The following is a 10,941-nucleotide window of genomic DNA, read 5'->3' as shown; positions in this document are numbered from 1 at the left end:
TTAGGACAATAAAATGAGGATATGTTAGTAAGTATTTTAGTAACAAACTATGAAGAAATCTCGAGTAAAAGGATATAAAAAATTGAAAAAGATATAGTCTTCCGAGGTCTTTCGAACTCGGTTCTTCTTGTCTTTTTTTCTTTTTCTTGTCTTCGTTTAATGCCGTTAAGGATAGCAACGAGATCTCTTTCGGCAGTGAAGACATTCTGTCGCAAAATGGATTAGTGTTGCCGCAAAATTGAACATTTCTTTAACAAGTGTCACTGGAACCTATGCTGCCAGGCTCATGTTATAGGGGATTATTGGTATTTCTTAAGTTTTACCTGAGACTCTATCTGATCGTCATTTTTAGTCCATAGCATTAGCATGGAGCTAGATGCAATTCAGAATGCTCCGTTAAAATAATATCCATTTTTAACTTGACTCCCCCCAGTTCCCCCACACAAAGTTCCTCATAAGAAAGAGTAACCAAACGCTTGTTGTAGCTTTATATTTTTAACACTGGTTCTTCTTTTCTCGTTCCTTTTTGTTTCATCTTTCCTTACTGTTTTTTTTTTCATTTCTGGTCCCCAAAGGGCCCGAACCCACCCCTTGGCTACGTGCCTGCGGCAGACATTATTTTTACATTCATTGAATCGCATCAACACGTGTAGAAAAAGAAATTTCTATTTTCATCTTCCGTAACTACTAGTTTATTGTTTAATCTTTGTATGAGGAATTTGTGGTAGATGGAGAAATTATGAAACTCGTATGGCAGAGACACGGGTTCGAATCCCATCGTGGCAGGGCCGTAACCTAGATTCTTTCTGAGGAGGGGGCAAGCATTATTAATACACGTATTTGCGCTCCTAAGAAAAGTCGTTTTCCTAATTCTTGGGTCCCCTCTTTCCACACTTCTCACTTTTTATGGGTCCCCGGAGGTCTTCGGGATCGTTAGTTATGCCTCAGGACCCGTTCCATGCACGACAAATTAATTTAGGGCACAATATTGACAAATCTGACAATAATACACAAATCTATATTATTTCTAGGGCCACTAATAGTAGACATTTTTTTACTGAAATAGGCCCACAACTCTTTTTTGTTTTGTTTACCTTTTATGTGCTGTTCTGTTTATGTAATGTAGTGAACCAGTTTGATGCTTCATTTATAATTTTATGTTCGTTTCGTATATGGAGTAAGGCAATTTTGTCTTAAAATGGGCCACGCTCGAACGGCGTGGAGCTTCCCTGGCGTCAGTGGCGGTTTCAAGTTACGGCCCTGCGACGTGGCAATCGTTTTTTTTTTCTTGATTGAAAGGTATCGTTTACGTAAATTATTTTGTAATTATGTTATTCCTTTATAATAATAATAATAATAATAATAATAATAATAATAATAATAATAATAATAATTATTATTATTATTATTATTATTATTATTATTATTATTATTATTATTATTATTATTATTATTATTATTATCATTATTATTATTATTGCTGCGAAGTCAAGACTTGGCTACATATTTTATATTTTATGAATTTTCTGATTGGATTTCAAGTTTTTTTGTTGAATAATCAACACACTCCACTTTAGGGGGTTTGGAGGAGGGAAATATTATCTTGCTGCTTTTAATATTTTTTTTTTAAAATTTTTACTTGCACGATACACCAAGTTTGGATACTACATTTCACCTTTCTATATCTACGGGAAGTACCCTAAAGGTTGTAATGATCATAAGAGAATAAGTGAATAAGTGATAAGATCAATGAACTTTGCGTATTAACATTTCAAATATCAGGTTGTCAGATAAAGTCATGACGTATTTCGGTAAAATATGACAAATGATGGTTTGTGGATATACTAGAGTTATTCGGATCATGCAATAGTTTGTCATGAATAAGCTAAGATGTTGAGCGTTTTGTGTAGTAATATTCCTCTTTGGTTTAGTTTTACAGATTTGATCAGAGATGGTATGGGTCAATGAAAACTTGACCCACCGCCCACCGCGACCCACTCTGACCCATGATCCACCATCAACATTGGCCAACTCTGACCCACTACCCACCATGACCCACTCCGAACCACCACCCACCATGAACCACTGACCCACCAAAACACATCGTCATCAACTCTGACGCATGATCGACGTCCTCTTTTCTGCCGACTAAAGAGTTTATACTTGTAATAAAACTAGGTTGTCAAATTCTAACTAATCAGAGTTTGAATTTCTACGGTCAATCCCTCAAGTGACACTCTGTTACAATAATGATGAATCTGACCTTTACGATAAATGGTAAAGTGTTTGTCATAGGTAACTTACGATGAAATTCAAATAAATTATCACGATCTAATTATTTCCTTGCTGAATTATCGATATTTCTCAGTGGAAAAGCGGATGAAATTTGAAAGTTCCAAATCAAGGTACGTAGACCAACATACAGAAGCTTACATTACAAATTTCATGTCTATTTTTCTCTCAGCTTTATGGGTTGATTGCCCTGTTGCCTAAGCGCTCCATATAATAAACAAGTTTCAGCAATTATAATAGTAGAAAGTGCATGGTAAGCATATATGGATATATGATGCGAAATACTGTATTATTTGTTGAGTTGAGTTGATTTTGAGTTTTACGTCCCGTTCAGCAGCGAGACTATATGAAACATAGACCTATCCTATGCCGTAAAAGTCGCCAACATCTAATGGCCTACTTGCGGGTAAACGTCGATCGTCAATATAGAGTCGAGTTGAAGGATTACCGCTAGTGTCCCACTGCCGGAAGGGTTTCGTCGAGTTGAAACAGATAACCCGCGTCGGGTGTTGAAGTTACCACCGCGTAGCAGGAAGGACTTCGTTTTGGTCCTTCGATTCGTCGCGGAGAATCGTGAAAGGACCAACACGAACTATCGCCAGTCATGTGCATGCAGTTATTATTATGTATTAGTTTTTCCTGACGAATTCTTCCTAAAGTGAGCTTCGGGGGTCAAGAATAACCTCTGCCTCAACATCATGAAGTGAAAAATCTTGAGATAAGTGCGTCAATCATATGAATTTGGATGCCAACTGTCGTCGATCTTAAGAAAACGAGTATGGGAGAACTATGAAATAAAGTAAATAGACACGTGTAATTTTGTTATAAAATTACATGGCGAACTCATTTTATGTTATCCCACACAGTTATCGTCTCATCTATACGGTGAAAAAAGCACTCTGATTGACCAAAGTAAAAAGAGCTCAATGATTTATCCCTTTGCAAGCTTTTTTATTGTTTTTAGACTCACGTTAATGTAAACAAATCACACATGAAGGCGATTTAACATACTTTGGGGGAGTAATTTTGTGGTTCATTGGCGTTTTGTCGCGTCAGAAGATGCTGTCTGCAATGCAGTGAGCACAGACGGTCGGTGGGTCAGAGTGCGTCATAATAAGTGGTGGGTCACGGTTGATGATGGGTCGCAGTGGGTCACATGCTGTTGACCTACTGACCCACTCAGAGAACTCGATCAATTTGACTCACTGAACCACTCCAACTCTGAATTTGACACTACAGAAAATAGAGGAATAAAAATATCATGTTCACCATACTTTATTGTTTTACTTCAGGCAAGGGAAGAATGCGCGAATAGTGTGTGTGATTTTTACTGTCATCCATGTTTCTGTGATTTGTCCCTGTTCGTAAAGAGTTGGTAGAAAAACTGCAAAAGTGAGTAAAACGCGTCAAAATAGGGAAAAAGTGCTGAGGAAGATTCGTTAAATTAATGAACTTAAAAAAATAATCCAGTGCCCTGAACACCAGATTCCACTCAATGTAAGTATCTGTCCAATGCCGTGCCGTGAAAAATCTGGGACCGAGGAGAGAGCATACGGCAGCCTACGTACATATGAGTTGTCAATTTAAAGTTGACTTCTCTGGGCTATTCTTTCTGCATTATACTTTACTATTTTATCATGACTGAAATCAGAAAGTTTCAACATTATTTCACTGGAATCGTAAAAGTGTGTAATTACTGAATTCACTACAGCTCCATTTTTTCCTTCTCCCAGAACAGTAATGTCTTAGAGCAGTTGGTTAAGCGTTAGTTTCGTAATGTTGGAGACGCGAGTTCGATTCCAGGTGCGGTAATGCAGTAAATTCTTACAATCTACAAAATTGATACTTCTGATGTATAGTAACATGAAACATATTCAATTTATCTGGGTCTAAGAGCTGAGACAACTTCCTTTACAGGTGAAACGCCAATAACACAAAATTACGTCATCTGTATCAACCTTCGTAACTGTCTGGCAAGTAACGTGTTTGGACAAGAATTGATGAACACATAAGGGCTAAACACGTCCTTACTTCTGTAATATGGGCCAAAAATGAGTTCCAAGGAATTGTTCCTAGCTGTGCACAAATTGCAAATAGTGATCGAACTTACAATAGGTATCATTAGTCAGGAAAATGATCCTATTTAAAGTGTCATCTCACCTTTCTACTTAGAAGAAAGGCGAAACAAAATGCACGACTGCTATCAGCTAACAAACCTTTATATTCCATTTCTTGTCATAAAATGATAATTCTATCTGTTAATCCATAAACGTAATGATATTATTGCGTTTATGTGTAAACCTAAGAAACATCTGACATACTCTATATCTTTTCTGTTCCTATGAATACATTCTACTATGTTACTTTTCTTTCCATTTTGGTAATAATAATAATAATAATAATAATAATAATAATAATAATAATAATAATAATAATAATAATAATAATAATAATAATAAAGGAATAACAATTACAATACCAATTATATAAACATTATCTTCCCATTCAGAAAAATTACGAATTACCACAACGGGACTTGAACCCAAATAGCTGCAATGGGAGTTTCCTGCTTTCACAATTTTTTTAAACAAATCGCCCCAACCGGAGTAGTGTTCACCACTGCCATCTCATGTCCTTTCGACGTATTCCAAACACTATAGGAAAACGAACACAGAAATACAAGGACAATTAAAATTTCGACCTTGCTCTTCAGAGGAATTCGAACTCTAGTGGATTGCGTTTCATGATCAGAAGCCGAATGCCCGGGATCACTCGGCTAGTGCCACAAGTTCAAATTGCCACAAACTCCTCGTATGAATATAAGAAAATAAACTAGTAGTTATGGAACATAAACATAGAACTGTCTATTTTTACACGTTTTGATACAATCCAAAGTATATGAAAATAATTTCTGTCGTCTTTCCTTCTTTGAAAATTAGAAGTTATGGTAAAGACGAAACGTAATGTAAATTTGGACCATCCCTATTACTGATGACTAGCTCCGTAACTTAGATTATTTTCTGGAGGGGTGCAAGCATTAATAACCTTATTCGGGCCCCTTAGAAAAAGATGATTTTCTAATTATTGGGCACCCTCTCTCCAACTTTCTCTTAATCTTTATGCTCCCCGGAGCCTGTGGGCCCTCCCACATGGCAAGGTCTGCGGTTCCGTTAGTTACTCCCTGGGCCCATTTCATACATGACAAAATTATTAAGGGGACAATATTGATAAATCTCAAAGCCATACGAATAAATATTACTGAAATGGGTCCACGACTCATTTTTGTTCTATTTACCTTTCGTGTGCTGATTTATGTAATGTAGCGACCCTATTTGATGTTTCATTTCTAATTTCGTGTTCGTATCGAATATGGAGTAAGAAAATTTTGTCTCAAAATGCCCCCCCCGAACGGCGGGTAGTTTCTATGGGGGAACAGTTGCCCCCCACAAGTTACGGCTCTGCCGATGACGTAGGCCCAACTTGAATAACATTTTGTGATATTTTCCTCATTGAGCAACGTCTATATAACTTGTTTTTGAGTTAAACAAGGAAATCTCGAGTAAGTTATTAAGGCACTCACACAAGTTGCTTATGTTTTCTTATTTATATTTATATTTTTATTTTGATTATTAGCAGTCGCGGACAGACGACTAGGAGTGGTCCTCCAGCTTGGGGGTTTGGGTAAGGCTAACACCCTCATCCTGTAAAAAAAAGGTACTTGTTCAGAAACATTCACAAAAGCCTCGGACAAGGACTGATAACTTGGCACGACATCAGCAAAAGAAAATGGACATGAGATTTGGAACATGGAATATTAGAAGTCTTTATAGGGCAGGCGCGTTAAAATCTGTAACGAGTGAGTTAGAGAAATACAGGATGGACTTAGTAGGAGTTCAGGAAGTTAGGTGGGAAGGAAATGGATCTGAGAATTCCGGAAATTTTACGTTTTTTTACGGGGAAGGAAATAAAAATCACCAGTTAGGAACAGGGTTTTTCGTTCACAAACGAATATTACCAGCAATTAAACGGGTTGAATTTGTTACTGACAGACTTTCTTTTATTACTCTTAAGGGACGGTGGTGTGATATTATTGTTTTAAATGTACATGCTCCAACTGAAGATAAGGGTGACGATATAAAAGATAGTTTTTACGAAGAAGTGGAACGGATATTTGACCAACTCCCGCGATACCATATGAAGATTCTATTAGGGGATTTCAATGCGAAGGTAGGACGAGAGGATATTTTCAAACCGATTATAGGGAACGAAAGTTTGCATAAGGAAAGTAATGACAACGGTGTTAGACTCGTGAACTTTGCAACATCCAAAAACCTAATCGTGAAGAGTACAAAATTCCCACATCGCGACGTTCATAAATACACTTGGACATCACCAGACGGAAAAACACATAATCAAATTGATCACGTTTTAGTAGATAGAAGAAGACAATCTAGCATAATTGACGTCCGGTCGTTTAGAGGGGCTGATTGTGACACTGATCACTACCTGGTAGTAGCGATAATACGGGAGAGATTATCGTTGAATAAAGGTAATATTCAATGTCCGAAAACGGAGAGATTTAATTTAAAGAAATTAGAAGAGAGCCAGGTAAGAGAGGAATACCAGATTGAAGTTTCGAATAGATTCGCGGTTTTAGAAGACTCGGAGTGCACTAGTGTTGAGGATACTTGGATTGAAATTAGAGATAGCATTAAAAGTTCAGCAATAGAAAAATTGGGACACGCGGAAATACGTAGGAACAAACCATGGTTCGACCAAGAATGCATTAAACTAGTAGAGAAGAGAAAACAGGCAAAATTACGGTGGCTACAAAATCCGAATGAAACAACTACACAAAATTTCGCAGATACCAGGCGGGAAACTTCCAAAACTTTTAGAACAAAGAAACGGGATTTTTTGAAAGCTAAAATTAAGGAACTTGAAGATAATAGTAAAAATAAAAATATTCGGGACATGTATAAGGGGATCAGCGAATTTAAGAAAGGCTATCAACCTCGTGCTTATATATTAAAGAAATCTGACGGAACAGTTCTCACCGATACGGATAGCCTCTTAAATAGATGGAAAGATTTCTTTGACGATTTGCTGAACACGCAGCCAAAAACTAATGTGCGTGGAGAAAAGGAGATACACACCGCAGAACCGTATATTCCAGAACCCAATCGAATAGAAGTAAAAGCCGCTATAAAGAAATTGAAGAAACACAAATCTCCGGGTGTAGATGAAATTCCGGCTGAGTTAATTTTAGCTGGAGGCGAAAAATTGTGGAACAAGATACACAAACTCATTCTCCTTATCTGGAACAAGGAAGAATTGCCACAAGAGTGGAAAGAATCAATCATTGTTCCAATTCACAAGAAAGGCGACAAAACTGACTGTAATAATTATCGAGGCATTTCTCTTCTGTCAACATCCTATAAAATCCTTTCAAATATTTTGTTAGCAAGATTGACTCCATACGCAGATGAAATTATTGGAGATTATCAGTGCGGATTTAGACGAAATCGATCAACTATCGACCAAATATTTACCATTCGCCAAATACTCGAAAAGAAGTGGGAATACAATACCCCGGTACATCATCTATTTATTGATTTTAGAAAGGCTTACGACTCCGTTAGGAGAGAAACATTATACAACGTTCTTACAGAACTTGGAATACCGAGAAAGCTAATTAGATTAATTAAGATATGTTTAAGTGAATCCCAAAGTAAAGTCCGGGTAGGAAAATTTTTGTCCACGAGCTTCCACGTCAAAAATGGCCTGAAACAAGGAGATGCGTTGTCGCCATTATTATTTAACTTTGTGCTGGAATACGCCATAAGGAAAATCAAAGATAACAACCAGGGCCTAGAGTTGAACGGCATTCACCAGGTTATGGCATATGCTGATGATGTAAATTTAATAGGGGATGATAGGAGAACAGTAGAAATAAATGCAGAGATCTTATTAAACGCTTGCAGGGACATGGGTTTAGAAGTAAATGCAGAGAAAACTAAATACATGGAAGTGCGTCGGGACCGTAATACGGCAAATTGTGGAGGCGTTAAAATATTAAATAATACTTTTGATAAAGTGGATACTTTCAAATATTTAGGATCAATATTAACAGACGAAAATCATATTCACGAAGAAATTAAATGTCGACTAAAAGCAGGGAATTCGTGTTACTATTCGGTTCAAAATCTCTTGTCGTCGCGAATTCTGTCGAGGAATTTGAAGCTTAAAATATATAAAACGATAATCATGCCTGTTGTTCTGTATGGTTGTGAAACATGGTCGCTTACTCTGAGGGAAGAACATGGACTGAAAGTATTTGAGAACAGGATCCTGAGAAGAATATTCGGACCCAAGAGGAACGAGAATGGGGAATGGCGGAAGCTTCATAACGAGGAACTACATAGTTTATACGGTTTACCCAACATTGTTAGGGTCGTCAAGTCTAGGAGGCTTAGGTGGGCAGGTCATGTAGCTAGAATGGAAGAAAGTAGAAACGCTTTCAAAGTCTTGACTGGTAGACCCATAGGAAAACGACCATTAGGAAGACCTAGGCGCAGATGGGAGGACAATATTAAGATGGATCTCGCAGAGATAGGAATACAAAGTAGAAACTGGATGCAATTAGCTAAGGATAGAAGTCAGTGGAGAGCTTTTGTGAACGCGGCACTGAACCTCCGGGTTCCATAGGCCATAGACTTAGTTAGTTAGTTAGTTAGTTTGTTTGTTTTTGTTATATTTTAGTATTTTGTTTATATTCTTCCATAAACTAGGTATTAGTTTGGGTGGAAGTTTAAATGGCACGGTAGGTGAGTTGAGCAGTTTACCGGTAGACGTGAAGGAGTGCGGATGTTGGCTTCTGCTCGTAGTGCCTACCGAGTAGCTAGTTAAGTGCGGCTAGTTAAGTGTTATTTTCAGTGACCTCTATCAGTGCTATCTTGCTATAGTGTATAGCTTTCATACTTGTAGAGTATCTAGTTATTTTTTAAAAGTTTTATTGTTTGATTTTGTGCGCATCATGTTTCGTGGTTTACGGCAGAAGACAGTAAAACTTGCATTCGATAAAAGTACACGACATATACGCCCAACTGCTTTGGATATCCATGTTTGGCTGGATGAACAGGTACATGTGAATTTGGATCAAGTTGATGCTATTCAATTAAACAGTGAGGAATATTGCGTTTTCTTAAAATTTCGTTCTCCAGAGACATTTGAACAATTCCGCGTCAATACACATAGTGAGCTTCCCTTTTCGCACCAAGATGGCTCCCGTAGCCTGGTTTCTGTCCAAAATGATTCCGATACACTTACACGTGTTTGTATAATAGGTCTCCCCCTTGAACTTGATGTTAGCTTTATTACTTCTGCCCTCAGTAATTACGGAAGTGTAAAAAAGAGAAAAAATGAACAATGGTCCCACAAGTACCGGTTCCCTGTGTTTAATGGAGTACGTATAGCGTCTATGGAACTCAAGAAGCATATTCCTTCGAAATTACTCTTCCAAGGTTATCGAACAAATGTTATATACTCTGGAAAACCTCCAACTTGCTTCGCGTGAAATCAGTTGGACCACGTTCAACTCCTGTCCCCGCCGGTTACGGCGCTCCAAACATTTGAGTACAGCTCCTCTGACGCTAAATATGTCCCAGCTATCTGGAGGAACTCTTCCTAAAACTCCTCGTTACTCATCAGATCAGCAATTTCAACCTGATAATAGTACTTTAACAACGGCCTTATCTCACTCATTATCCAGTGCCCAAAGTGCTCCGTCGCTGCAAGACCTCAATGAGTTCCCACTGCTGACTGTGCCTACTCCCATGGATCAACCCACGGATACCGGGATACAGGATTCAGTAAGTAGTGATTCCCCTCAAAATATTAGTGATCCGCCCATGGTGCCTGATGTCAATGACCCATGTTCGTTAAAAAGTATCTGAGGAATATAGGCGGCCTCCAATACAAGTGTTTCGCAGATCCCGCCTACTACAGTACGTCACGACATTCCGCCTCCATTATCTGTCTCAGTAGATGCAGAAAACAGCCAGACTGTGAGAACGGTTTATATAACTGAAAAAGCAGGTAAGATTGCCTTGTCAACACACAAGAAAATCAAAACAAATACAGGTAAAGAAAAAGCAGTCGTGACACGGGAATCACGTGAGCCTGTTGTTGGTGCTTCGATTACATCATCGCAACCTAGTTTCTGAGCCATCCTTGACGATTCACTACAAACAGACAGGGTAAAGACTCAAACCGAATAATGTTGTTTTCTTTTCTGTGCGTCAGGTCTCAACATGCAGTTTTTATTATCTTACAGCTCTACTATATCAGCTGTTTATGTCCTACCCTATTGTAACTGTTCGTAAAGTGGGTACTTTAAATTTAAATGGTATAATTTAGTCTTACTAAACAAAACTTGTTACAAAACTTTATTCGTTTACACGATTTTGATATACTTAATTTACAAGAAATCCAAATTGTCGATTTAAGTTTCCTAGACCGGTACAATTGTTTCGTGAATCTTGGATACAGTGGTAGAGGTACTGCAATACTAGTGAAGAAAGGTATCCATGTGCAAAACCTTACTCGTTTACCGTCTGGCAATGGGCTCAGTCTCGTATGCGATAACAT

The sequence above is a fragment of the Thermobia domestica genome, chromosome 8, assembly GCF_964235325.1.
Source record: "Thermobia domestica chromosome 8, izTheDome1.hap1.1, whole genome shotgun sequence".
Lineage (NCBI taxonomy): Eukaryota > Metazoa > Arthropoda > Insecta > Zygentoma > Lepismatidae > Thermobia > Thermobia domestica.
This window is presented reverse-complemented; position numbering follows the sequence as displayed.